Source organism: Eumetopias jubatus, unplaced genomic scaffold, assembly GCF_037043125.1.
Source record: "Eumetopias jubatus isolate StellerSeaLion01/CBP00866 unplaced genomic scaffold, mEumJub1_p1.0 scaffold_13, whole genome shotgun sequence".
Classification (NCBI taxonomy): Eukaryota; Metazoa; Chordata; class Mammalia; order Carnivora; family Otariidae; genus Eumetopias; species Eumetopias jubatus.
Genome location: NW_028274819.1, coordinates 13,905,866 through 13,912,456, shown reverse-complemented (window position 1 = coordinate 13,912,456; position 6,591 = coordinate 13,905,866). Strand labels below are relative to the sequence as shown.

Below are 6,591 nucleotides of genomic sequence, written 5' to 3'. Positions count from 1 at the left end.
TTAATTATTGCAGTAGATAGTTGAAACAATAGTAATCACAAAAAGAATTGCAATTTTTTTTAATTTTTTAAAGGTTTTCTTTATTTATTCATAAGAGATAGTGAGAGAGAGGGGGGCAGAGGTAGAAGGAGAAGCAGGCACCCCAGGGAGTAGGGAGCCAGACATGGACCCGATCACAGGACCCGATTCCAGGACTCAAGCTCAAGACCCTGGGATCACGACCTGAGCCAAAGGCAGACCCTTAACTGACTGAGCCACCCAGGCGCCCAAGAATTGCAATTTTTAAAGATTAAATTAGTTCTGAGTTGCCTGGGTAGCTCATTCAGTTAAGCGTCCAACTCTTGATTTCTGCTCAGGTCATGATCTCAGGGTTGTGAGATGGAGCCCCAAGTCAGACTTCATGTTGGTTGTTCCTCTTGGAGCCTGTTAAGATTCTCTCCCTTCCTCTCCCTCTACCCTTCCCCCGCCTCTCCCTCTCAAAAAAAATTAAATTAGTTCTAAGAATAAATCCTAAACATAGATTTTATGATTTTGACAGAAGGAAAAAGTTAAAAATATCTTTTTTTAAATTTATTTTTTTATTAACACATAATGTATTATTTGTTTCAGGGGTACAGGTCTATGATTCATCAGTCTTATGTGATTCACCAGTGCTCATTACAACACATACCTTCCCCAATGTCCATCCCTCAGTTACTCTGTCCCCCCATCCCCCTCCCCTCCAGCAACCCTGTTTGTTTCCTAAGATTGAGTCTCTTATGGTTTTTCTCCCTCTCTGGTTTTGTCTTGTTTCATTTTTTCCTTTCTTCCCCTATGATCTAAAACAACTGATAAACATATTCTTAGAGGCCCGTAGCTGCATACGTGCTAATGGATGTTTTCAAGTCTCTGAGGAAAGCTACACTTAGTATAACCATTACAGATTAGTTTTAAAAAATGCAAAAACATGCAAAATAAAAATAAAATGCAGAAAATTAAAATGCAAAAAATATGGTGGCTTCTGTAGAATTTATGTTTTAAATTTTTTATTGTTTTAATTCTGTTAGGCAGAATGGTGTTATAAAAACTCAGAAAAACAGTGTTCTTAGGATAAAATATCCACATTCAATACGATTTAATTGTTCTTTTTTTCTTTTGTAAAAATAAGCAATGATTTTTCTATCCATGTCTCTCTCTGTGTATCACTCTATACATACATGTGTATGTGGAATGGGGAGGAACAGAGTCTGCTAAAGAGTTTGAAGAGGAGTGTTCATTTCTCTGTGGTTAGCATGCCTTAAATGCTTTCCAAAAGACTTCAGGAAACAAAGTAAAGTTCATTGTAAGTCATGTTCCTCTGACCAGAACTTTCAAACAATTTTTCTGAGATTAAGTTAAATGTACCTGCAGGTAGACAAGAAATTCATGGTTTAATTATTATTTGCCTACAGCTCAACAGATATTGACTTTCAGATGTAAGGTTGGATCTTTGGTGCAATCTTAATCAATACTTGGTAGCCTTGCAAAGTTCAACAGCAAGCCAATGAACTTTTATCAAATGCATATTGTTACCTCTTACTAAAATTCAAAATTTAATAAAATCCATACTAAAAGAAAAAAATTAAATAAAATATAGTTAAATATTTTCCCATGTGTTAAAACAATCTTTGTATTGTTATTAATTCTTTGTTATACTTGGGCTCAACACAGTAATCTGAAATTTCAAATGATTGTTCCCCAACTGTTAAGCATATAGGATCCCAAAAGATTAACTGTAACGTAATTGCTCATGCTTGTGAAACATCATTACCTATTTTGTTTTGTTTTTCCAGAAATTACTTAAAATGATGTAACACAAAGAAAATATTCTAGAGGGATCAACAAATAGTACAAGATATACTCCCCCATACTTTAGTAACATAAAGTATTCACAGAATTTGCCTCAAGATATGTTGGACTCTCTTTGGTTACTCAAAGGCAGCTTGTAGAGGAGGAAGAAATCGAGGTAATTGAGGTAATAAAAAGGGTTTGATGTAACACAAACTTTGTATATATTTTTTCCATTATTCTACTATTATTTTAGACCATCTATGAATTGCTGAGTCCTATGAGGTATTGGAGGGAAAAAAAGGAAAATATAAAACTATCTTTGTTTGCCAGGAATTTGAAATTTAGAGTTGGGTTACAAACAAATCAATAGGCAAATCAATTATTAGATTAAACACTTGAGACGTAATGAAACCCATCTAGAAAGAAGCAAAATTTCACCTGAGGTCTGAAGGATAAATAGAAAGATACTAGCCAACTAGAGGAGGGAAGATAAAGGGAAGAATATTCTGGCCCAACTGTGTACAAAATCCATGGTCACATCTGAGAAATGAATAGTTTGCAACATCATTGGAGCATGGAGATTACATGTCAGAAATTACACTCAAGGCACCACTATATGCATAGAAAGAGTGCAAGGCTGGTGGGTAAAATAAATGTTAGAGGTCAATAATCCAGAAAGTTTTGATAAGAGTCCTGAACAAATAAAAGAATATAGAAAGTGTTAGAAGTAGAAAGATTTTTTTAAAATCAGTTAAATAATTAGTAGTGTTCAATAAGGCATTGTTTATTGGTGGAAGTTAGAGAGACATATGAAAAATGTTTTCTTGGTTTCTTATGTGGATAACTGGTTGATAAACATCACCATTCACTGAGGTATGAGCAGGATAGGGTGGTTCTTGGATTACTGAATTTTCTTTTGAACGTGTTAAATTTAGATGCATTGGGAATACCTAAATGAAGCTGTCTGGGAACCTATTAAATATATGTATATGGAGTTCAGAGGAGAAATCTGGCCTAGAAATTTCAATTTTGCATCACCAGCACATAAGTGACAATTTCCCTTATAACATTAGATGAGTGCTCCCAAGAGAAATGTGCAAAAATGTCATGAGTTGGCTGAGGGAAGAACCATAAGTAATCGTCTACCTAAAGTGTGAACAAAGGAAGCAGAGTCACTAAGGAATAAAAGTACACAGAAAGATAAGAAAACCCAAAGATTCTAGCAACTTGGAACCAAAACAAAACAAAAACCAATGGTTTTCATGATGAAAGTTGATGTTAATACTGTCTAATGTTACAGAGATGTCATAAAAGAAGTCCTCACTGTCTTTGGGAATAAGGAGAGAATTGGTGAACTTGGAATGAGTAATTGCATTGCAATTATGCTGAGAACACATTTCAGAATACAATAGATTGAGATATATACGTGAAGGATGAAGTAATGACTTTTACAGGATGTTTGGTACTGAAGGGATAAAGAGCAGAGCTTAATGGAGGGTAAAGGAAAAGAAGTCAAAGTCTCTGGTGAGATTTTTTTTGCATATATCCTATTTTTACATTGGTGGGAAAGACTGAATGAATTGGTAGAAGAAAAGAACAGAAGACAAAAAAGTTTGGAAACCAAAATATAAGCTTAGATATTAGAAAAAGAATAACATCCCCACTCCCCAAAAAGTGGAAAGACTAGATGTGGAAGCAGGAAGTTTTGCACAACTGGTGACAGGAAGTTGAGAAACGTTCCATTTTATGGCACTAAGTCTCCCTGTGATGTCGGAACTATTAACAACTACTGAGAGTAACGGGGTGGGACAGGGGTGTGAAAGCATCCAAAGGGTGGGAAATGACTGTATGCAGATTGAGAGATAAACATTGTTTTGCAAAAAAGCAGGTCAAGTAAGTGACTACTTGATCTTAAATGTGATACGTTTGTAATAATTCATTTTTGCCTAGATGGTGTTCTTGGTAGTTCAGGAACAATCACAGACAGGAATATTTCAAAATACCCAAATTTTGGTATATCTGGGAGGAAATAGGACCACAAAATTTGGACACGGGAAAGAGTCATTGTAGTAACTCATCTCAGAGTCTAAGCCCTATAGGGTAAGAGTTGAATAAAGGAGATGCCAATAGATCCAAGATAATGAGTGAAGTTAAAGGAATAGTGACATGCATCCATAAAGGAAAAGTTATAGTGTCATAACTGAGGTGAAAAGAAAGGGTAGGATGCCTGTGATCATAAGATAATGCTTTAATTTTGGATATTTAGCATTTAATCCATTTCCGGATAAATCAATTTTCAAAATGGAACTATGGGAGTGGGAAGCTCAAGGCACCATGGTGGTGGGGGAAGTCATATTATTAAATATGTGGGGTGTATGGGCACAAACGACAACAGTGTGGGAGAGGAACAGAGTGATTTTAGTACCAGAGTCTTCATAGAAGTGACCTGGAAAGAAGTAGATTTTCAAGGGGGACCCAAATTTCGGTTTAAGGAAAGGAAAATAAAATGATTGAAGATGTTGGAGAGTTTTGTAATAGATTAAGAGCTACACAGGCTCCAGTACATCAGAGAATTAACAGTACTAGAAAGAATAAGAGCCAGGAGAAGCAAATATTTGAGATCACTGCTTGTGAGGTGATGGAAGAACACTTCAAAGTACCGTCAAAAGAATAACCAGCTGGGTGGCTCAGTCAGTTAAATGGCTGCCTTCAGCTCGGGTCACGATCTTGGGGTCCTGGGATCAAGCCCTGCATGGGGCACCCTGCTCAGCAGGGAGCCTGCTTCTCCCTTTTCCTCTGCCTGCCACTCCCCCTGCTTGTGTGTGTTCTCTCTCTGTCAAATAAATAAAATATTTTAAAAAATTATACAATATTATGAATGTTTGATATAGACATCATTGGCATTCAAAATTTTGTTTATGACTTTTCATATTACCTTTTTTGGCACTGACTTTTTTGTTTTTGTTTTTTCTTTTTTCTTTTAAAGATTTTATTTATTTATTCATGAGAGACAGAGAGAGAGAGGCAGAGGCAGAGGGAGAAGCAGACTTCCGCTGAGCAGGGAGCCCGATGCAGGACTCAATCCCAGGACCCTGGGATCGTGACCTGAGCGGAAGGCAGACACTTAACTGACTGAGTCACCCAGGCGCCCAGGCACTGATTTTTTTGAATTTTTGTTTCCTGTTAACTAAAAATTTCAAAGGAATTAGTATAATTTTGTTTAAAATATTTCAACAATTTTAAAAGTATTTTATTTGTGTTCACATGATACTCAACCTTTATTTTCTTTTATTAAAAATAGTTATGACATAGATTATTCAGTTATGTAAAAATTTAGATAAAATACCATCCTTCTATGTTTACAAATCCCCACAGAGTTTCATCTTTTGGAATTGCTGCTTAGAACAAATCACTTCATTCTGAAGTCAGACCTAAGAACCAGCTCCTATTATCTGCTTGATTATTGCCAAAGGTGACAAGAATATTCAGAACATATGCTCTGGAGGGTTTTAAAATATAAAAAATCTTTGAAGTCTATTCCATGGCCAGAGGCAATCATTCACTAGTATCTGAGTTTATCCTCTTGGGACTCACAGATAATCCAGAGCTTCAAGCCATTCTCTTTGGCATGTTCCTAGTCATCTACTTAGCTAGTGTCATGGGTAATCTTGGTATGATTGTGCTCATCCAAGTCAGCCCTCAGCTTCACACACCCATGTATTTTTTTCTCAGCCATCTGGCTTTTGTTGATTTTTCTTTTACTTCATCTGTCACCCCAAACACCGTGGTGAATTTCCTGTGTGACATTTTATGCATGCGCCATTCAGGTATGCTGCTTCATCACATTTGTAGTTTGTGAACTGTATTTGCTCGAAGTCATGGCCTACGATCAGTAGGTGGCCATCTGCAATCCTCTACTCTATGTCATTCTCATGCCTAGAAGGCTCTGTAATGGAATGATTCCTAGCACTTATGGATTCACAGTGGGTCTCGTACAGACAGTAGCAACCTTCCACTTGTCTTTTTGTGGCTCCAACATGGTCAACCACTTTTACTGTGATGATGTTCCCTTGGTTGCTCTGGCCTGCTCTGACACTCACATCAAAGAGCTGATGTTGTTCATCATTGATGGGTTCAATACCCTCTGTCCTCTACTGCTTGTAATAATTTCTTATATACTCATCTTCTTCGCCATCCTAAGGGTCCATTCTACTGAAGGAAGACAGAAAGCCTTTTTGATGTTTGCTTCCCACCTCACCTCCATCACAATATTTTATGGGACAATCATTTTTAAGTACCACTGCCCAAGTCAAGCCATTCTCTGAACACAGATAAATTTGCTTCGGTGTTTTATATGGTAATGATCCCCATGTTAAACCCACTGATCTACAGCTTGAGGAATCAGGAGGTAAAAAATGCACTGAAAAGAATTATAGGAAAGTTGTGTTTGGCTGTCAGATAACTGAAAAATCACCGGACAGGAATCAGAGGACTTTGAGCTGTTGTCTTACATAGAGTTACAATGCTGACAAATGGTAGATTTGAATTCCTCATTTCCAGGGCTCAAATTCAATCAGGAGATGTCTTACCCACTGTTCCATTCTGTGATTTCCACATGAAAGGCATTCTGTAAATTTTAAGTTATTGAATTGTAAAAGGAGAGAGGAAAATAGAGAAAGCAAGAGAGTGAGAGCCAGAGAGAGTCAGGGGTGGGGGGGTAGAGAGAAAGAGAAAGAGATTCTTAACCTGTTTGACCATGACATCTTCTCCAAAATCAAAGGA

At 36.9% G+C, this 6,591-nt stretch overlaps 1 pseudogene; it reads left to right on the top strand.

The window, feature by feature from the left end:
- The first annotated feature begins 5,350 nt into the window (after nt 1–5,350).
- LOC114215144 (olfactory receptor 5AL1-like) lies at nt 5,351–6,271 on the top strand (annotated as a pseudogene).
- The last annotated feature ends 320 nt before the right edge of the window (nt 6,272–6,591 follow it).